Here is a 22,872-nt window from a genome sequence, read left to right as displayed (position 1 = left end):
CTTCTATCCCAGACGGCAATTCCTCTTCCTCACATCTAGCTGTTCATCTGTGCCTTTGGATGCTGACTACCCTCGAAACCACTTCAGATATAGATCCTCTCTTTTCCTCTTGTGCCACTCAGAATACTCTAGGAAGTGAAGTGCAGGACCCAGTTTTCTGAATCCACTGTGTGTGACAATACCACTGCACCCACGGTGGCTGGCGCAGACTTATCTTGGTCTGCACTACAAAAACCTGTATTACACCAAAAAACTCCAGCAAATGAGTGTGTGGGTTGATCACAAAGGACATTCCTCAAAGGTGGAAAGTGAATGGCATAAATAGAATAGGGGCTGTCTGTGACATTGGATTTAAAGAAAAAATAGCCCACACTTCACCCTGAACATAGGTCATCGATTTCAATGGTTTCGTTTCTTTGCTAATACTAGAAATCAGTTTTCACAATATACAATCAACTCATTTTTGATGCCACATTCTGCTGGGTTTTCACTAAAGTGCAGTACCTGTCCAATCCTGTAAGTTGTGCATGTTGTGTGTGAAAAGGTATCTGCATTTCCAGAAAAGTTATGCAATTTTTCTATCTTTATAATGTTTGAGTTCTTACAGAAAATTTTGTTTTGTTCCCATGTGAAACTCTGAAGCTGTACTGAGTCCCGTTCTTAAAGCCCTGAAATCATAAATAATGCTTTTGTGTGAATCCTTAGAAATCCTTACTAATTTTGTAAGTTTTGAACTTTTTCCTACATCCTCTTCACCAGGGTAGTTTACCCCTAATGTTCTAATTACTTTGAAAAAGTATATTTATGTTTCCTTTGAATGCATCCTGGAGAGGTTTCTCCCAGATTTAGAGTAGTAAAAGGTCTTCACATACCACATACTCATTTCAAGTGACACGTGTCCCCTGAGCTATGCTCGGGGAACAGAGGACAAGCATTCCTGCTAAGTGCTCCTAATGCACCTCACTCTGCATTGCAGCTGCTTCAAGCTGTTGTGCAAGTGGGCAGCGTTAGACCATCACTGGGGCATCACTCACTCGTCTCCACATTGGCCAGAGAGGATGGCTGGGCTTACCCTTATGCAGCATGTTATATTGATCCCTGGAGATGGTTGGTGTTGTACATTAGAGCATATAATGGGATCCTTCCTTCCGAGGACACAGACCAGGCAAGAGTAAAGTCGGACCTGGATAAAGTGCAGTAGTGGTTTCAATCAAGTTTTCCTTCCATCTATGCTATGCCTCTGATCGACCGTGGCAGTATTATGCAAGCTCCTTTCTTTGTTGCAGTTGCGAGGAAAATCATTATTGTCTTTAAATGGGAAAACAAATAAATACATTTTTCAGATCTTTTCTTTCTTTCCCTATAACATACCCACGGCTGAAGCTTATCATTAAAAGGAAATATATTTTTGGAAGTTTTAATTAAAATCCTGGAAACATATCATTGTAACTTTTTTCCTATAACTCAATTCAGTAAGATTACTTGTAATGCTAAGGGGTTTTATGGGTAGAGACTAATTTTTTCACTGGTAGATAAAGCCATTGCAGAAGTAAATTCATGATATTGGGACTTTACTTCAGGCATCAGATTTACCAGATTGCTCCCTAAGATCAAAAGACAGAGTTGCATTAAAAGCGGAACAGAATGACTTACAGGCTTCTGAACTGATATTAAGTTAGAAGCCTTCTCTACTTTGGAGAAGATTGGCTGGTATCAGTTTGCAGGCTTGCACTTCTCTGCCTTGTTTTTTTTTTTTTTCCCTTCCTCAAGAAATTTGGAACTAGATTTTCTTCAAGGTCTCTTCCAACCCAAACAATTCTATAATTCTATGAAAGGAGTAACTCAAACAGCAATGGCACTTCAGATTTGAGATTTTTTATTTTGCCTTTTCTTTGTTTATTTTATTGAAAGCCACCGAGGGGCAGCAGATAGCAGCTGATTTCCCTTAAAAAAAAAAAAAAAAAAAAAAAAAAAAAGGTACTTTTTTTTTTTCTTTGACGTTGCGCTTCGAGTCCAGCGTTATCTTGCATGAAAAACTTAGCCTCAGGAAGGAGGAAACCACTCTCCCTAAAGAAGGGAAAGCAGACAACGAACTTGGGCTAGAGATGGTTAAACGTTTGCCACGGAAACAAATAAAACTTTGCAACAAAACATTCCCATAGCCTAGGGATCCACGCACATATTTCTGTTCCTTCCAACAGACAGGCACTTGCCCTTAATGTAAACGGTAAATGGTATTTTACTTCCTGCTTATGTCATTATGTAATTTTCCTTTTAATCTGACACGAGGAAATCGGTGCTTCTGGAGACGGGATATTGCCACTTTACCGGGCGGCTGTGGAGGTTCCTGCATCGCTCTGATGTCGCTTTAGTTTCCATTTACATATCCCCGCTGAAGTCCTGGGAGTCCGTTAAGCTTCCAGCAGCCCCGGAGCAGTTACATGAGAATGGGAATAATCTCTTACACCGCAAATTGACTTCCCCCTTTGTAGCCCTAGACACTGTTTCCAGCTGCTTTCGGCCTTTTAAACCCTTGAAAGCTTTGCTAATCCCGGCGCAGGCAGCGGCCTTTATGCGCTCCGCCGCCCTCCCCTCGCTCCCGATTGGCGCGGCCCCCGCCGGGCCCGGCTCCGCCGCCCGCTCCGTCCCTGCGCCGCGGTTTGAAATCAGAGCCCGGCGGACGGCGGCCGCCCCGCTGCCGACTCCTCATAGGCCGCCCCGAGAAGGCTGGGAAACTTGACATTGTCCTAGGGCTCCCCCCAGCAAAGCATAAAAAGGGAGGGGGGAAAATAATAGACGGGGAAGGGGAGGGAGAGAAACTTGCTTACGGTGGGAAACTTGATGGATTTCTGCCCTGCCGACAGCAGCGCGGAGTGAGCAGCCCCTGGCCGGCTGGATGGATGATGGGAATCTCACCATGAGGCAGGTAAGGAGCCACTGCCCGCGGCTCCGGCTTCTACCGCTCCTAACCCCTGCCGATCTCCGCTGCCTTTTTTTTTTTTTTTTTTTTTTTTTTTTTTTTTTTTTTTTTTTTTTTCCCTTCCCCCTCCTCTTTATTTTCTTCTTATAATTGTAAGTTTCCGGGTGGGGAGAAAAAAGAACCACCAAAAAAACAACCTAAATTCTTTTTTCCCCCTCCCTGACTCTGCCGGTAGGCAGGGATGCCATGGGAGTCATGGTACGTTCTGGATTTGTAGGGAGCATGGAAGCGGTTTGCGAGCTATGTAAATCAATTCCAGTTTGCCATGGTTTGAGCGCATTGTGTAGGCTGTCTCGCAGCCCTGTTTGTGACATGAGAAAGGAAAGAACTTGCTGTGTTATAAGCCTAAATATGCCAATAATTCAGCCCAAGGATAATTTATTAAACAGCTCTGCATGTGTTCCTTGCCTGCCAGTGCTTTAATCTTCTGATTGCTTTAAAACGTAGTAGTTTCAAGCTGTCTTGCAGCTTCACAAAAGTACTTTAAGATGGGTTTTCTAGGGATTTTTTTTTCTAAGATTATTCAAATGAGGGTGGGTTTTTTTTAAGGCTTCTATTCACCTGAGGAGACAAAAGGAGCTTTCATTTTCATTCTCATAGTTAAAAGGCACAGTGACAAAATGTTTTTGATTCTTGTTTTTCATAGTTTTACAGCAACAATGTGCACTTAGAAGAGCCTTGTGGGAGGAAGAACAACTGGCTGTATCTTAAGACTGAATCAAAGATCTGTCCCAGTTTAAAAAGATAGTCCACTTCCTAAGCTTGCTCATAACACGTAATTTTCTGGGTAGGCAATGGGTAAATATGTGGAAATGAGAAGTTTTCTAGGTTTTCTGTGTGGGTGTCATTCATTCAGTTCTCAGGGGGACTTTATAGTACATGTCCAGGAAACGCATGTGTGAGGATTTTGCACCTGTAGCGCATATGGAACATTTGTTTTACACTCGCTTTCTGAAACCATGGTGGGAAATCCCAGCTTCCTTGCCAGTTTCCTCTAAGTTACAGGAGGCGAGGAAGGGTGAAGGAAGAGAAAACGTAGGTGATGGGACAAGGAAAGGTATTTCTTGCTCCCACTAGCAAAATCACCACATTTTATAACTCTTTAAAGAGAGGGAAATTCTTGTCCTTGCAAAGCACAGTGAAGGGCATTTTAGATACCCAAGCTGATCGGCGGGATGCACGTAGTGATCAGAAATCGTTATCACCACAAGAGGGTACTTTGGCACAGAGGGTTACCAACAAGAAGCGCGAAAGAAGCAGAAATGTTACAGGCCGGCAATAATAAAGTGTAAGAGGCTCCGTGAAACGTGCACTTTACTCTCCCGAAATATTTCTGCCTAAAGAACAGGCTTCGGGGACAATGAAGATTCATAAGCGGTGGGTTAAAAGAGCAAGGCAAATAAGTCTAATAGAGAATGGGGGCGGAGGGGGAATGCTAAGGCACACACGTACCCTCCAGAAGAGGAGGAGGGATGGGGGAGGCATTCCACGCTGGAGAGAGGAGCAGGCTCGGGCGCGCTCGCTCTTGCCGGGCCCGTCCCGGCCCGCGGCGGGGGCTGCGCTCTGCTCGGGGCCGCGCCCGCCGGCAGCGAGCCCGCGGCCGCGCTTTGTGCGAACACCTGCCCCGAGGGCGCCTTCCCTCTCCCGTGCCAAAGGGAACCGTTTGGGAGTGTTTCTCTGGGTTCGCTTGGTTTGCTGAGCACAAGTATTTTCAGTTTGGCAGGGAAAGTCTGTGGGCACTGCTGGGGCCCGAGGGACAAAAGCCAGGGAGCTGGATGTCGAGGTGGTGCTGAGCTACTGTGTGCATCAGCCCCTGTCAGCAGAATTCCTGTTTTAGTGGGAAATGAAGGTTGTGATGGGCTATGAAGTAACTGTATAAAGCGTTAAGGAAATCCATTACAGCAGACGCTTAGAAGCAGGCAAGTCATGTGCAGCTGGAGCCCTCATTCCTACTTCTAGTTGGAAATTGTTAAGAGAAAGAGCTATATGCAGAGGGTGACCTTTCCGTGGCCCTCCTATTCAGAGCAACAGAGAGCTCTTTTTTACCTCCTCTTCCACCTTATAATCATCTCTCCCGACCCGTCCTGCTGCTTTCTCTGCCCTTCTTTGGTGCTCCTTTCCTCATCCTTACACCAGCTGGGAGGGAGTGGGTTAACTCCTTCCTCTTCACAGGCTTTGGGAGTGAGTGCTCCCACTTGGAGAGGCTCTTGGTAGGACCTATAGCTCAGTTTGGTGTTGCAGAGTTAACCAGCACGTGCATAGGCAAATGGCAACGTTCTGCAAGTGCTGGAATGGAACCAAATACTGTGCCGATGACTGATCTCACCCAAGGGCAACCCACAACTACTGAACAATAGCACCCAGAAAGACAAATGTGCTAATTTCCCCAATTGAAGTGGGGGCATTACTGTGGAAATGTAATATGCAGCCTGTTAATAAGATTCAACCTGATCTACTACTGTGCCAGTCCAATAGTCTCCAGCTGGTCACGGGGTTGGTGTAAATACTGAGTTGAGATTTGTAAATGAGACAGTATAAAGAATTAGTCATTTTCGGCTGATTATTAAAAATCTCAGCAAGAGGTGTCTTTTTGCTGTCTCACAGAATAACCTCACAAATAAGGTCCAGCAACCAAAATAGGAAAATTTCTATGCTATCTGAGAAACTATGCTGATCACAACATACCAGTAAATGTTTAAGCATCCACAGGAAATATACCCGTTGGTGTGTGCTGTAGGACTAGTGTTAGGAGGCAGAAGTGCAATTTTTAAAGGTATCTTACATAGTTGCAAAAATGTAAAACAGAACTAACAGACATGAAAAAAGCCTTTGCAAGTAACACTTTTTCTTTTTTTTTTTTTTTTTTTTTTTGCTTTGCAGAGTACTGAATTCAGTTTATTATTTATAAAGTAAGGAAATTTGCAAGTGATGGAAACTCCTGAAGGGGTGCTCAGCCTTCATGAAGGTGGAGTTTTTGTGTGGCTGGACACAGTTTTGTGGCTGGATTCCTTGAGTTTGCTGCAGAACTGGAGAGGGCACTGTGGGCTCTGTTTTGTTTCCTAAGCCGGCTTCACAGAAAATCAAATGTTTGATGAATTTTAATAGTTCATTTTCATTCCCTTTCAACCACATATCCCTGAAGTGCAGCTCGCAGGAGTGTCATTGACAAAAAATGCAGTTCCTGATTTTGGCCTCTTCCTATTGAAGTACCATTGACTTTGATCGAGGCAGTCTTGAGTCCTGAGCCCTTTGTCGCATAAAGAGGTTCAACTAAGCAACTGTTAACTGAAGAGCCACCTAAAAATGAAAAACTGTGGTTCTAAGGTGCATAAAACCATTATAATTACTTAACATGTCTGCAGTCATATAGCTTTTAGTGTGCATATAATCACCAAGTGAATAAAGGCTGTATACAATTTCAGAGCAAAGCATATGCAAAATTCAAAATCGCCCCCTTCCTTTCAGCTGCTTAAGTTCTTAGCATGTGTTTCTTATTTCCTATTTTCCTTTGCATACCTTTTTAAAATTCTTAATGCATTCCCCTGTAGAAAAGCTGTATTCTTGTCCTGTAGTTCTGTAATCCTTTGCCTGGCATTAGGAAATTATCTCATAGAGTTCATCCTGGGATGTTTTGTTGTTTGTTTGGCCTGTAAGGGAAAAGCGAACATCTTGAAGAATGCTGCCCTTTTTTGTGTGTTTACCATGCAGAATAAAGAAAACAAGTGTCCAGAGTCAGCAGGCTGGGAGTGTATCAGTTAATTAGTGGCTGGACATTGCTCGGTAGGAAGCCTGGAGAGGATTTTTTTTGTGCTTGTGTGTATGTGTGTTGTCTGCTCCCTTTGATCACTTGTGTGGTAAATAGACATGCACGGTAGCTATAGCAACACGTGCTGTAGGTTGGTGGGAACAGAGGGGATGGGATCCCCTGACAAAGGATAGTTTGTTAGAGTGGTTGGTTCTGATTAGAAAAAGGTGGCACCAATCAGGGCATTTAATTCCATCAGTTTTGCAAAACGCAAATGAATGTTATCAGTTTCAAAGTAACCCTTGTTTCTGTAGCAATGCAAGAATGGAAGCATGTGGAAGTTTGGTGAGGAAGGGGGAGGGATAATAAAAAGCAGAGTATAACCCATTTACACTTTTGAATGTAAAAATATTCACGCTAGATGTGCTTTTTCTCGTGGTGCTGCACTGTCTATGCAGTTTGCAAAAGAAGCATTTGCAGGAGCCAAATTCCCACAGATAATGGTACAAACAGTTGTGTTTTTAGAATATGGCTTCAGGAGGCACTGATGTTAATATGATGTTAAGTAGTGCATCTGATCCATTACCTTTCCCTGATTTATAACCATTCTGTGTACAATTTGGGATCCCAAGATCCTGTTCCTGTTTCAGCAGCCTACCTGTAGAGGTCAGACTTGAAGCTCTCAAAATCTTCCCATGATAGAATTTCAACCTAAAGCTATAAATATACATATCCATAGCCACTTTCCTCATTAACTTTATGTGGAAAACTTTTAAAATAATGTTGGTTTTTCAGTGTCAGGTTATTAAGTAACACCACGTTCTGCATTGATGGAAGCCTGAAATACATCAAAATTCAGCTTCGTTTCACGTCTTGAACAGAACCCAACCTAAAGCTTTTATTAGCGCCTGAATTATTTAGCTGTGTATCTCTGTCTCCATGATCCCCACTAGGGCTCCCACCTTTGATGAGGTCTGTCTCCAACTCCCTCCCTCCAGCCTGCCCAGCCCTCTGCTGCGCTGGCTGCCGGCTTCCCACTGCTGCCTGGTCTCAGGGCTTCCCCACTGGCAAGGGACAGGGAAGCAGGCAGTGCCACAGAGGGTTTCAACAGCTTCTGAGCACTGCAAAAAGTTGTCAGACCTCAGAGTCCCTCCACAGAGTGGCACGAGAGGTAAGGGGTCTGCTGGATCCTGGGGTCAAGGAAAATTAAGCGCTGGGAACAAGGAGCTCGCAGTGGTAAATCCTCGCAGGGAATCGGCTGAAGCTCAGGAAATGCTTCAGCGTTTTTAGAAACAGTTTGATTTGTCTGTGGGTGAAGACTGAGCTGAGAGAAAGAAGCAGACAGACCAGTATTCACATACAGCCATGTTAATTGCCTTTTGGATGAGCACTGGAGTTTGTTTGAACTGAATTTCAGACTTCGCAGGGTATTTCAACATTTAGCCTGTTTTTGGTTCAAAGTCTTTATTATAGTTGTGCAGTTTAGAGCTTGTAATGCTTTAGCAAGCTGTAAGGAATTACTGTATATCCCTGAGATCCCTGGCTTGCAGTGCAGAATCCAGCCTGTCTGAAAGCTGGGAAAAGCGCTGAAGGGTAGGAAGCTGATTTTGATCTCTTTTCTATACAGTAAAAATTGTTCTTAATTCTTTAAAATTCTTTCCCATTTGCTGTCATGTCATGCTTTTTTTTTTTTTTTTTTTTTTTTTTTTTTTTTTTTTTTTTTTTAATCATTAGCATTTATATCTTCCCAGGGGATGTGGGAGGAGAAAAAAGTTGGCAGAGAGGCAATGTTTGTTTGGCCCAAAAAGTTTTATGATTAAATAAGTGTTGAGATAACTGGGTGCAAGAAGAATTTTAAGATAGTAAAACAAATAAAAGAAAGTCCAGGCTTTTATTCCTGTAAAAAGAATAAAAGGACAGTAAATGAGGACACTGATGGGGCTGATAAGATTTTTTTTTTTAACTGTAGTGTATAGACTTTAAGGAAAACATTTATGGAAGAACACTTTATGGCCCCAGAAAGGAGCTGGTGACACACTATGACAGTTGCTCCACGTTTTGGGGCAGGAAGGCCAACATATTTCTCATGTCTTTGGTGGTAACAATATCTTCCCATCACTCTTTGCCCAGGCTGCCTTGTTCTGCCCGTGCACCTGTGGGGCTCCAGTGTCTGAGCAGATGCCCAGGACTAATGGCATTGACTCGTCTCTGGGTCTGCAGGTATTTAATTACTGAACAACTGCAGCAGGAGCTCAGAGAGACCCCCGTCCCCACAGACCCCCCACACACAGACCCTCTCCCACGCTACCAGAGTGGCAGGGCAGAGTCATTTGTGGTCCTGGCAAGCTGATGCACTCTGTAGACTCAGGTGAAGAGAGCTTACTTAGATGAGACCCTCCCTCCCCACACCATCTCTGGGATCTCCCTTTTTTATTTTTTTTTAACCTGAATTTGAGGCACTAGCTGAGAATGATGTTTTCCTTCAAAAATACTGAGAAATCAGTATTTTATGGCAAAATTATTCTCAAAAAATTCTATTCTTTTATCCTATATGGAAAGGGGATCCCTTTTGGCTTTTATTTTGTTTTTGTTTGGGATTTTGGGTTTTTGTTTGGGGTAGGATTTTTTTTGTTGTTGGTTGGTTGGTTTTTGGATTTTTTTTTTTTTTTTTTTTTTTTTTTTTTTTTATTTTTTTTTTTTACCCTTCTTTTTAATTTGGCTTGTTTTGTGTATTAGTTTGGGTTTTTTCTTCCTGAGAGGTAATTGGAGACATGAAAGAAAAAAAAAAAAAAAAGAAGAAAACAAAAGGAAAAGAGAAACACTACACATTTTGATACTTTTGTATTTAGAACTGGAGTAACCAGATCTAGCTGCTCCATTATAAAAACAGCCAACATCTCAGTTTCAAGGATCTCTTCATCACCAGGCAAGCTTCAAAAGATTTGGAGAGGGTTTTGGTTTTATCATTGGATTGTTCTGGTTTTCCCTCCCTAATATTATGCCCTTATTGCAAAATCTGTATGTATTTTACATGGAAGATGTACACTCTCTTGACAGTTTCTCCTTTGTGGACCACCAAGGTCTACCTCTGTCTCCTGACTCTGCTTTTTACCCCCTTTGTAACCAGCTCCAGCTCCCTGGGCAGTGAGGTCTCAAGATGTCAGCCCAGTCTCTGGTTCCACGTCAGCTCTGGATGCAGGGATACAGACAGATCCCTCTCTTACTACTTGTGTTTCTGTTCTTACTGGAATCACAAGAGACTGTAGGCAGAAGCCTAAGCAACTCTGTAAATAATCTCACTGAAAAATCCACGTGTTGTAAATCTGATGTGCAGGGAACACTGAGGACAGGGGAAGGGAAGGCTGCCCTGAGCAAGGAAAGGGCAGTGCATGTGGATAAGGCTCTTGGGCGGGGACACATTGTGAAGCACAGACCAGGTCTGTCCATGTGATACTCAAGAAATTGTATGTTCTTTGGTGATGCCTTGTATCAAATGCCATCCACACGAGCCTACATTTCCTCACTGAGAGATGTCAGCTATATGGACCCTGTTTTAGATAACTTAGGAAGCCTAGGCTTTGACTGTACAGGTCAAAATTTGGCCTATCCCACCGGCGCCTATTGAAACAGGTAAATGGTTAATGATTTAATCTCTAACTGGAAACCCTCAGAATTATAGTTTAGACAGAGATTTCAAACTGGGATTTAAGCAGTTCAAAAGTGCACTGTATTGTTTTGGTCTAATTAACACAACATGGTGATAAGACATTAAAGCAGAGTGACAACACTATACATTGATAACAGGGGACATTAATGCCTGGAGACACAGCCTACATTGTAAAAATGTGAAAAAAAAAGGGCTTATTATGTTAGATAGGTCAATGTGATTTGACCTAGTTTTGCTTTGCTGCTTGGAAATTATGTCAGTATTTGTTATGTCATCTCCTTGGATGAGCAATTTCACATCCTTTTTTGCATTGCAGTATTGTTCTAATATTTCATATATTTACTTGCTCTCTAAAAGGATCCTTCAGGCTAATTCTAGAGATCTGGGTAAAACTAATACAAAACAAAAACCTCCTGAAACCAGCTTCCCTTTCATATATGTCCTCTGCAACAAAAAGGAGTAAGTTTAGTCACAGCAAAAATATAGCTACAAATTCTGAAAAGTATCTTGTCCCCTTTATAGTTGAAACTCAATAAAGTTCATGAATATAAAATGACTGTGCTAACTCATATGGCTATGTACACCTTTTTCCATAGAGGTTTTTAAATGCTAAAGCCCAGCATTTTTAACTTTACCTAGGTGCTTATGTAAAATAGAGTGGCTTAAAGGCACCACATCATATATCTCCCTGAAAGGTAAGGTATCATACAAAGTCATCAGTATTTCTCTCGGGAAAAATGAGGTGATTGTTTGTTTTGGGGTTGTTTTTGTTTTTTTGGGTTTTTTTTTGTTTGTTTGTTTTTGGGGTTTTTTTGGTTTTTTTTTTTTTTTAGTATTCATCAAAATCCCAAGCCCTTTCCTTCACATTTATGTTTACATTGGTTTTTTCCTCTGCTGCCATCTGGACTTGTAAGGCATTTGCCAGGGCTCAAATTGTGGTACATCAGGGAACAACCAGGGGATTAGATGCTACTGTTCTTTGCTCTAATGGAAAAAATTTTGCTGTTACAGTATTTTGGTAAATGTTAGCAAAGCAAAGCTCCATTTCTTCCTTAGCTTTACCTGTCTTCTCACAGCTATGCCTCTTACTGTGTTTAACGAAGGTAGGGTATGATAAAATTGCACCTTTTGCTGCTTAACATTTCTTGGTCTAAAATGGGAAGCTCTGAAGCCTGATTTTTCCTCTGCTGAAGTCAGTGTTATTGGGAAGGTCAGCTGACCTCCCCATTCAAAACAGGCTTTTATTGTAATTATTCAAATACATCTATTGTTACAAATGCTGAACAGATCAGGTGGTAGTGTGAGAACAAAATCAGGCTTTCTTTCCCATTTTTTTAAAAAATTTAATTTTAATTCCTATTTTCTTAAATAATAAGAAACTTATTCTTGGGTTTCAGCATGAGCTTGTTCCTTGCAGTGTCAAAATATTTTAATGAGTTAAGTAAGACCTGTACAAGTTATTTACCATTTCTGCGTGTATACATTTAGTCTTCAAAAGGTCCTGCTTACTCAGTATCTTCAGCTCAAGTAAAATTAAAAATTGTAATAGCTATCTGAATTCTTTGAGCATACTTCAGATTCAAATGCTCTTACATCCCTTGTTAACCAGCTTAATTGGAACAAAAGCCCAATATGAATGTGTGTTCAGAGGTGCCTCTTCTTTGCTATCACATTTGCTCTTGATCCCTAATTAAGCCTTGTTACTGAAGGTTCAAAAACCCTCCCACAATTTAACTCTCCTTCAATGTCTTGACTGCAAAAGAAACTGTCAGGGAAGAAGTCTGCTATTGCCTCCTGTGTGCCTCCTCTTTTTAAACAGAACTAAAGTCTAAACTGCTTATGAAGGATTAGCAATGACTGGAAATAAATATCACATATCCCCAGAGTAGTAAAAGCCTCATGCATGAGGAAGATGATGATTGTGGGTTGACAATATGATTCACATAGCCAGAAAGATTGTGCAAGGATTCATGGAAAGTTCTCACTGTAGTCTGGAGATTATCTGGCCCAACCTTCTCTTCAGTGCAGGTTGCTACAGTAATTTCCTCAAACAATATTGAGAATTTCCAGCACATGAGAGTCCACCACATTCCTGGGCAGCCTCTTCCAATCTGCTTTTCTTTTTCCCCCTCAATCCAGACAGAATTTCTCTTGCAGCACTTCATGCCCATTGCATCTTTTTCTGTCAGCAGGCATCCTTGTCTAGAGGGTAGCTCTGTTTCCTCTATTACTAACTTTGTAGATATTCAAGGAGTGTGATTAGATCTCCTTCGAACCTGTTCTCCAGTCAGAGTAAACCTGTTCCCTTCAACCTTTCTTCATATGTCCAGTGCTACAACACTCTAATAATCCCAGTGGCCTCTGCTGGTCCCTTCTCAGATTCTCCAGCTGAGGGACCACAAGTGGTCACAGTATTCCATACAAGTGGTCACAGTATTCCATGTGTGGCGTGGTGAGCAGAGTGAAACAGCTGTATTTCTTGGGTTACTGACTGCACTCGTACCGGTGCAGCCCTGGAGGCTGCTGGCCACCTTCCCTGTCGGGACACACTGCCGGCTCCCAGGCAGCTCACTGCCTGCCGCTGCCCCCAGCTCCCTTTCAGCAGAGCTGCTGCTCCAGCCCATCAGTCCCCAGCTTGTGCTGCTGCTCAGGATTACTTCTTTCCAAGTACAGAACATTACATTTATCTTTGTTAAAACTCACAATATGGCTTAGTTGATAAAGTTACTTTACAGCCTCCAAGAGGCATGTCTTGGCCAACATAACAAAATGGAAACAAGCCCCCAAATTTTCCCTGTTTCAGTTCATCTTATTGCATGATTGCTCACAAAGGGCTTTCGTTATTTCACAAGCATCATTTGTCTTTCTGGACTAGAAATCCTGGGGTATTAGATCATGGATTTTGACTAATTTGTCTATTTTCATGATGTTTTCTATTGTGTGTTTCTATGAATTTGTACCTCTAAACACTGTAGAAGAATTAGCTTTAGGAAGACAGATTGCATCATTTTGGTTTTGAAAATCTGGAAACTGTTACTGGAGAAAACAGGTTTATGGAGAAATGCACCTTATTTCCCCATTTGTCTTGAGCTGATGATGTAGGCATGCACCGAAAGAGACTAATAACCAATGGTGCTGATTTTTTGCCTAACATTCCCTTGAGTTTTCAGACTTAATTCCAGTACACTTTCTTAGTACGATGAACTTTTTTTAGCTCTTTGTATTGAGCCTTGCTGCCCCCCTCCCTGACTGTACTCTAGATTTTCTGTTACTGCCTCCTCACTTCTGTCCCTAGTTTCTTCACCTCCTGCTCCCTCCCCAGAACAGCACCAAACCTCTCAGAAATGTAAGGTAAATACAGGGGAAAGAGAGGGGAAATATTGTCTCAATCCCTCCCCTTTTTCAAACGTGCATTTTAACCTCATCAGGAAGATATGACTCCTGGCCCTATCAGTGTGAAGCTGGAAACTTGATCATGACAAAGAAGAAGAAAACTGATTTTTCCCCTCTCTTCCTGTCCTTCTAACACTGAACTGGATTTGCAAATTTTCCTTGAAGAATCTTAAGATATAAAATCTGTTTTAGCCTTTCTGAACATCTTTTGGCAGATGTTTGTGCCATTGGTTGGCACTATGCCAAGGAACGTCTGAGTATATTTGCTTTTTTGAGGTACTTGGGGTAAAGGAAGGGTAACAGAAAGGAAAGAAAGGGGAAGGTCTGGCTCTTTGTGTTATTCCTACATAATAGCAGGGGAAGCAGCTTTCCTTTTCTTGAGAGCAGTACATTTTAAAATATCAGGATGCATTCCTGAGACTAGACTAGGTTACTTAGAAAATAGAATGCATGAGAGAGGCACAGAGGGAAAATGACTGTGTGGGAGAGGACACCAGGAGGAACTCTGCAGAGAAGGAAAATATCCATCTCTCTTCTTCTAACTGCATTAGGAAAGCAGAGGAAGCAGTCTTTATCTAGAAATTGAGAATGAACCTTGTTTGAAAATCTTGAGGATGAAAATAGGATTTTTCAGTGGTACAAAGTCAGAACTTGCCTTGGTAAGCACAAATGAAAGAGAGAGGAATAGTACAGGAACTTCAAGAACTTGGAGGCAAAGAGAAGGAAGGAAGAAGACAGAAAGATAAAAAGGGTAAAGAAGACCTCTGAAGGCTTACAAAGCGGGTTAAACACTTAAAACCTCCATTGAAACAGTCTGGCCTTTCTCTTCTTGAAAGAACATTCCCAGTGGTACTTGTTCACACTTGCATTGCAATGTAAAGGTGTAATGGCATGGTCAATGGAGTTTTGTTTCATAAATCCTCTGGAAAACTATTTTCCTAGCAAGCTTTTCTTTGCAGTGTCTTTTTAAAATTCGTAAGAGTATTCTGGGGTGTTGGGTATCTTAATGTCTGTAAAAAACAGCTGGAATATAAGGCTTAGTTTTCTGATCAAATTGTAAGGCTTCTGACTTTTTCAGTCTTGAGGTCATTATATAGTGTGTGCAAATAAATGATCTCTACCAGATGGTGAAACCTTGCTCATGAGGACTAGAGGTACATATAGTCCTTTAAACAGTCAAATATACCAATAACTTTAGGCATCTTCATTTCTGAAATTTTTTAGCTGGATTTCTGGGGCAGCATCAATGTAGAAATTCTGAGAATATTTTTTACCATAAGATGCTGTTAGAAAGGGCTTCATTCCAATTGTAAGAACATTACTCCTGATGAGCTTGTACATCTTCCATTGAGAGAATAAAGACTCACCCAGCAGAAGTGGCAATACCAAATCTTTTCCCCCACAATTTCATGATTGCAGTTCCGTGGGAAAAGCTATTTTTTGCGATAAAGACATTTGATGTTGTCATCCTAGTAAAAGGTACTATGAAAGGTATATAAACCTAAGTGGTATCATGATATGGAGAGATGTACAATGCTGTACTTAAGGCCAGGCATAAATCCAGCCCTTATCGCTGAAAGGTCAATTATAATTAATTTTCCTAGCTTTGTACTGCTTCATTTGAAAGTTCTGGGCAAAGATATCCATAGGAGATTGAAAAGACGTGTTAATGTGCTATGCTGTGCAGATCTACACTAAGCAGCATTGGGATGGCATATTCACTACAGGAAATGAAACAAGCTTGGGGATTTGCTCATATTTACAATAGACATTTATTTACTTAGTGTGTTCTTTCTTCTGTAGGGTGAAAAGGTTACATATGTCTTCAGGTGATAATGGACAAATTATTTAATTAATAGGGGTGATTTTGCTCCAAATCAGAAGGTCAAGAATCTTTGCCCAGTGTGTGGGAAAGAACGATACTCAGAGTGATTAACACCCAGAGGAAATTTCTGAGTTTATTTTGGCTGGTCTATAGTTGATAATTCCCTTGGCTAAAGGAATGCCCGGCTCCATGTCAGTCACCATTTCCAGAGCTTAACTTTGAATAGCAGTTATTGCTCACACATGTTAGACTTGTCAACTCTTGTTTCAGAAACACAATGCAAATTGGCACATAGGTAAACTATAGTATTTGGGGGGTTTTTTTCTACTTTATTGTTGAAAGACTCGTTTTTTAAAAAAAGAAATATAGGAAGGTTCTTGATATGTCTGTTTGTATGAATTAAGAGACATCATGGCACACTACTTTGTTATGTGGGCAGAAGAAATTTGACAGTGGTAAAGAGAATGGGAAAAACAAATCCCAGTAGCACAGAAGGGCGCAAGAAACATCCACTCTCCAAATCTTAATTATACAAGTAATGAAATGAGTCATAGTATCTCAGAAGATATTTAAGGGAGATGGTATAAAAGATCAAAAGCCATAAAAACCTCCAGAATAGCTCAGAATGAGGGAGATAAATTGCTAGTGTTCTTGCACTAGCAGAAAATTATTTGGGAGAAATTGCAAATGACAATAGGAAGTGGGCAATGCTCATACTAAGAAATGCTGCTCCATAAAACAATCTAAATCCCCAAATCTGACCTGGGAAACTTCTGTCCAGACTCCAGATTTATTATCAGTGTAACTCTCAGCATGCAAAATGCATTGACCGTGTTTTCCAAAGATTCAGAGCATTTTATTTCAGTGGATGAAATAATTCATAGATGTTTTACCATGCCAAAACTTGGCTGTGGTTTAAAGCACCATTTCAAAGGTTCAGTACAAGGTTGTGTTTTTAATATTCTGCAGATTTATCTTTATCTTTTAAATGCAAATGTACTGGGGCAGGAATCACGGACTTGGGTCACTCTGTGGTCTGTTACATTTCCATATGTCCACACTGCAACTGAGGAGTTTATTTTTCAGCTTGTTTGGGTAGTGACCTCCAATTCTCCCAATCTAACAACAGAGGCAGTTCTGCTTTCATGTCAGCCACTCTATGTCCTTTATTCACCTCGGGGGGAGGACACAGTCTAAATCAATTTATGCTGCTAGTTTTCTAATACCTATTTATACTTCCCTCCAGAGTGCCCAGAAGTTCAGCAAAGACTTCCTGCAGTTAAGTGGAAAGCATCAGGGAACAGCGCAGATACAGAAACCACAGCAATTGCCCCCCAAAAAACTTAGCAACAAACACAGGAACTTCAGTCTGAAAACTGATGTGAAAAAATAACAGAGTGAAAATTTTATATACATGAATTGAACATGAGTTTAGCTACTTTACTTAACTGGATTTTAGATGTCTGGGTTTGTCACCACGACACACAAAGCAGCCACACGCAGACAAGAGGTTTCGCAGAGCAGAGGTTCCTCCGTCCACCTCAAGGCTGAGACAGGGCGGAGAGAGAGCTTCCTTGTTTATTTCTTACTTTATATACATTTGTGGGTCTAGCAGAAGATTGGCTTTTAGAGTTTTCACCTCTCAAGCCAACTGGCCAGACCAGCCGTCAGTTACAATTGTTTTCAGGTTAGAAATATGCAAACAAAGGACAGAGAATGAAAAACAAAGGATTTGCTTATGTTACATCTGTGGGAAAAAGGTAAAACTGCTTCTAATATTGTACCATATCTAAAAAGATCTGACTCCATTTTACGAAAAATCAAAAGGCTATAAAAAACTCAGAAAAACCAGGGTAACATGGATCTAAATCTGTGGCTTATTACTTTTATCAAAAAGGGAGGGGATATATAAGAAAGGACCTGCAGAATCACGTCTTTCCCAAAAATACCTTGCATAACTAATCTTTATCATCTGTCCAATCTATCTTGAAATGATGGATGGATTGACATAAAGACATGAAGTCTCCTGGTGCTATGTTGGATATTCACTTAACTAAGGAAGAAAAATGGTTGGAAGGCTTTAAATAGATTGTGGTAAAATATATTTTGTAATGCAGATTTGATCTATGAAGAACAATACAAAATAATGAAAATAATGTTGAGCATTTTCTGTTTGCTGAGAAGTCAGAGTAAGTGAAGGGTTACTGTATTAGTGTTTCATCAAGGTCAATATAGCATGAACAAACAGGGTATGTTGAGATACTCAAACAGAGATATCCAGAGAAGCTTTGGATGTTCCATCATTAGGGAATGCTCAAGGTCAGCCTGGAAGGAGCCTTGAGCAATGTCATCAGTTGGTGTTGGTGCCCATAGCAGGGGTGTTGGAGTATATGATCTTTGTGTTGGGTTGAAAAAACTTTTATTCTATGATTTTTTTTTTCCTTTTTATTTATTTAGGTCACATTTTAAGCAGTATCATAAGATTTTCTTCTTTTTTTTTTTCTTTTTTTTTTTTTTTTTTTTTTTATAAGACAGTCTAAATTTGATTAAACCATGCATGACTGCATCCCAGGAAGTGTACTGATTTAACTGGAAATTCTCTGGGTATACTGTATTTTTGTGATGGGAATCTTCTGACAGTATAGTCACTGACAATGGGAATATCTATGTCTTGGCACACTTGCTACTAGCTTCTTTTGCAGTCCATGGATATAGGTACTTCAGGAATAAGATTTTTCTTTGCACTAAAGCCATACGAAATTGTAAGATAAAATGATTCTTTGAAATGCCTGTTGAGTAGGAAAGGGTCCCCCTATTACAAGGATCTTGTTATCTGTAGGTGTCTATATTTTGGACACCTCTACTTCATCAGATGAACAGAAAGTTAATATTATTTAGAGGACGCTTTGTTTTCCCTGACATCTGATAATGTTATAGCCCATTCAAAGATGGCTGTATAAGACCATACAAAAATCTTGCTTTGTGTTGTTTTTCTGATCTAAAGTCAGGTGAGATGAATTTCAGCCTTTATAGAGAGTGTGATCAGCTAAGGTTAGCGGAGTGGTACTGCAGTCTCCTGAGAGCCAGGGATGATTTCTTTACCAGAATTCACACTAGAGCTTATTTGAAGTGCTCAATGGTATTTAGTCACAGTGAACTGAGTGAGGGCACAAACTGACAATTTAATTTCAAAAATGTTGACTTCAGAAGCATTTCTCCCATCCAGAATGTAATTATGGTTGAGACCTGTATTATTATTATACCCTGGAAGAATCCTAATGGGAACCTTACCTTTGGAAGGAAATGTTGCCTACTTCATTCCACATGTTTTTATCTTCATAAACCGGGATTGCAGTCATTAATATCTCCTGTCTTTTCCCACTAATTCCCATTATTATGTTTTCCTGTATATCATATTTCTGAGACTCCATGTTTCCCACTTTCCAATCTTGCCCACATTTAAATTTTTGGTCAGATTTTCCTGAAGGTGAGAAGGTTTTGACATATTCAGTGCCGGTATTCACATTAACAAATCATGCTGGACCAGTTAACAGCAGATCAGGAGAATGAAATGATTGATGCAGAGAACCCAGTACCCAGACTATATGCATTTTTTACCCATACTGTACTCCTTATAGTCAGGGCCCAAAGACTTCTTAGCAGCAGAAGGTCATTATTAAGTGCTCATCTAGAGCTCATCATCTGTGCTATTACATCTGAGAGGATGAGACTTCATGCACTCCAGCATTAGTCAGAGATGTGACTCCAAACCTGATTAATGGAGAGGATTGGGAGGTTGCTTAAAAATGTTCCCGTGACCCGAACACTTCACTACCGGGAAGATATACAGCAAGCACAGCTTCTGCTTGGCAAGGACACAGATATCCTTGAATTAGCATTTGTACTGCTCATTTCCCTAATGCGGCTTTCCAAGCCGGGCTCATCCTGAGGGGTGGTGCTGACAACGCAGACACAGCTAATGAGCAAGCCACGCTCAGAGCTCACAGGGCACGATGGTGTGACTGTGCCTCAAGTGAGGAGGTTAAGTTATACACCAGTGAACTTGGGTATCCTGAGCACTGTACAAATCGTGAAGGACAGGCTTAGTAGGAGGACGATAGGTTTGGGTCAGACTGGGAAAGAGGAGCACTAATGCTAAACAGTGTTATAGTGCTAATCCTTTTAACTTCCTCTCTGGGCTTTGTTGTCAGACCCCTATTGGTGCCTGCTTATTCAGACTTTGCTCTGTCTTCCCGGGCACTCATTTTGAGCAGAGCTGTCCCTTTCCATACTTAACAGGGAGCTGAAAAGCAAAAGGCAGCTCTTGTTTCTTCAAGGTGGGAAACGGGTTTTTACTGCTGAAACACTGTAACTCAACCAAAGTTGCAGAATATCTGCTGACCAAGCATATGAATGTGTTTAGGATGTTACGCCACTCAGAAGTATGAGAGTATTGTATCTGCATTGCATTAGTTCTTATCTCAGCTAACTGTGGAAAGATCTCTTCTATAGAAAAGCTCAGGAGTACATAAAGGCACTGTTGTTTCTTGGAGTTAGTGAAGCTATGAAACGCATGAACTTTACCCCTTGTCTCTACAAAAGATTTGCCAGTTCTATGAATTTTAAATCCATGGGAAATTTTTGTTGCCCTCAGCTGCTGGGTTTCAATGGCTAAAACTCTTTTTGAAGTTATGCTTGAATGCTGCTTTCTTTACAGCCTCCAAAATGACACCTTATGTTTTTCCTGCATTCATAACACTGAGAAAAAGATGAACAAGTGTTCCCTGTTCACCCAGCCGTCATATATCATCTGATCTTTTTGGCTGCTTGAATGCAGTGATTAAATGCCCATAATTCCAAGAAATACTAAAATGTGTTTAGCAGTTTGATGTTTTAAAATCCGGGAATAAAAAGGCAGATGTTGTGATCCATGAAGAAATAGTACATACAAACTGGGGGTAGGGCACAAGAAAACTAGAACAGTTTCCTGTCTAATGAGCCATGCATGGCGAAGACTCTAAGGAATGGCTGGCAGCTAAGAGCTACCTACAGCAATGTGATCATTTTAAGTTCCATTAAGGCCTCGCTATTTTACAATTTATACAAATTTATGCTGCAGGAAAATCTGAAGCCTGTTGTATCACTCAAGTAAGTAAGAAAATCAAACTTCTAAGAACTGGGCTATCATTTAGAAGAACTGCATCCATCCAATTCTGATTTTTAACTGAGTATCTTGCAGATGAATGGGAGAGAACCTTGATTCAGGAAGGAGAGGGCAGCATACTGAGCACTGGCAGTGTCATAGCATGCATGAGCATTTGCAAATGGCAGCTTTTGGCTATGTGACTGTAGCTTCATTTTTGCTTAATCAAGATGATGGGAAGAAAGAACACCCTGTATTTTCAAGGTCACTAGAAACCTATTAAATGGATCTCTTTTTTAAAGACTACTGAGAACTTACGAAAAAATTTGGACACAAATTTGTTACTTAAAAAACAGATGTTTTCATATGCCTTTTTTGAAAATAAAGGCTGTAACAGTAAGAAAGGGGAAAAAAATAATTTGCCTTCAATTTTCCCATCCGTATATTATAAATCAATATCATAACTGAAACCATTTCAAGATACGTCCTGTCTACTGAGTCAGAAAAAAACCCCTAAAGATCCCAATTTCAGAGCTCAGATAGGTCTCTGCATCGATATTTTGCTCTCTAAGGAAAACTGTGACTTGTATCAGGAAATTTGTCTACCACTTTCTCCTTGGAAATCCAACGTTATTATTAGTTTAACTGTCAGACGTGGTCCTTAAAAACGTAAAATACATCCGGTACAACCCACCAATAAGCCTTATGTCCCGATTTATGTCTGTAGTGGTGTGTCCAACTTGACAGATACAGAAATATCTTCTAAGAGGGTGGTGAGAGAACAATGTTGTTAGTCACCAGATTGGCAAAAGTGTGATTTTGTTGATTACTGGAGCCCTTCTCCCTAACAGCATCGTGCTAACCTATTCAGTAACCAGTTGTCCTGGAAGAGTTGGTCTGTTCCAGATGCTGTACCATCACAGGACTCCTTTCCTCTCCCCAAGCATCTGAGAAAGGCATATAGGAAATCCCTGGGAGGTTTGACAACACTGACTGTAAAAAGGCATTTTTTTTTCCCCTGTATCTTAACTACATATTTTTACAGTGTCATTTTTCTGATATAAACCAACACTTGCGTCTGAAATATTTAAGTTGAAAGCAGACCTTCATTCTTTAATATATAAAGTAATAGAATATGAGAGAATATATGAATATATATATATGAATATATGAATAGAATATATATGAGAGAATGCTTTAAAAAATTGTGTGTTCAAAATTTTTTGTCCTAAGAGCAAGCACCATTCAATGTACTGGGGATCTGCAGCAAACAATAAACTGATCCTGAGCATTAACTTCATCTGCTACAATAGGGTGATAAATGTCTTCAAACTAGACAGAAGAAATCTTTTCAAGCCCTTGTGTCTGACTGAAAGTAAAAAAAGATATTCATCAGAGGATCTCAAGTGGATGGTGAAGTGTTATGCTTTGAATTGTTTACATTCTCCTCTCTTTCCTTTATATTATTTTAAACTTTGTTTTGCTCGGCATCTGAAATAGGATAATCATGTTCCTGATGTGACATGGAGTTTTGTCTGACTTTTTAAGGGAGGGGTGCTTACATAAATGTAGCTGAAAAATTTTCATCACTCACTGCTTGAGGGCTCAGGTTTCATATGTCTGCTTTACACTGTTGAGACCATTAGTGGTGGCATAGACATGAATAATTCTGTTCATAATACTGTCAGACACTTTTCTCTGATACTTGGCTATAAGACCTGAATAATATAATCTGCTATATTGACTTTGGTAAGCGAAAATCATTCTGGGTGTTGTGGTCAGTCAAGTATTTTGAAATTTTTCACTGTAGTTCTCATTTCAAGGCTCTCTCAAACAGGAAGTGTTTGGGGGTTTTGTTGTTTTTTCCTCGTATGCACAGAATATGAATTTTTCGCACAAGTGAAAGAGATAACATCTAAAGATAGGCTGATACACCACGTAGTTATTTATGTGGTTCAGAATTATAAATCACTTTGAACACATTTTGATTATGTACAACAGGTCCAGGCCACATTCCACCTAGAGATTGTTGCAAAGCCCAGTTTGACTTCATGATAAAGCACACAGGAAGACAAGGACTGGGTTTTTCAAAATCACATTTTTGTGCCTTCATTTCCAG

General features: G+C 40.5%; 1 protein-coding gene across 3 annotated transcripts in view; it reads left to right on the top strand.

Annotated features, from left to right (window-relative positions):
• The first annotated feature begins 2,709 nt into the window (after positions 1-2,709).
• MID1 (midline 1) overlaps positions 2,710-22,872 on the top strand; it is a 138,127-nt gene continuing 117,964 nt past the window's right edge. For 2 of the 3 annotated variants that reach the window (XM_040056613.2, XM_040056616.2), the window contains exon 1: positions 2,710-2,926. The gene's annotated coding sequence lies outside the window, so the exon portion shown is untranslated. Of the gene's footprint in view, positions 2,927-11,031; positions 11,088-22,872 lie in introns of all 3 variants that reach the window. The other variant, XM_040056614.2, reaches the window with a different exon arrangement.

This window comes from Hirundo rustica, chromosome 2, assembly GCF_015227805.2.
Source record: "Hirundo rustica isolate bHirRus1 chromosome 2, bHirRus1.pri.v3, whole genome shotgun sequence".
Classification (NCBI taxonomy): Eukaryota; Metazoa; Chordata; class Aves; order Passeriformes; family Hirundinidae; genus Hirundo; species Hirundo rustica.
The sequence above is the reverse complement of the archived record's forward strand: the minus strand, read 5'-3'. Positions and strand labels throughout refer to the sequence as shown.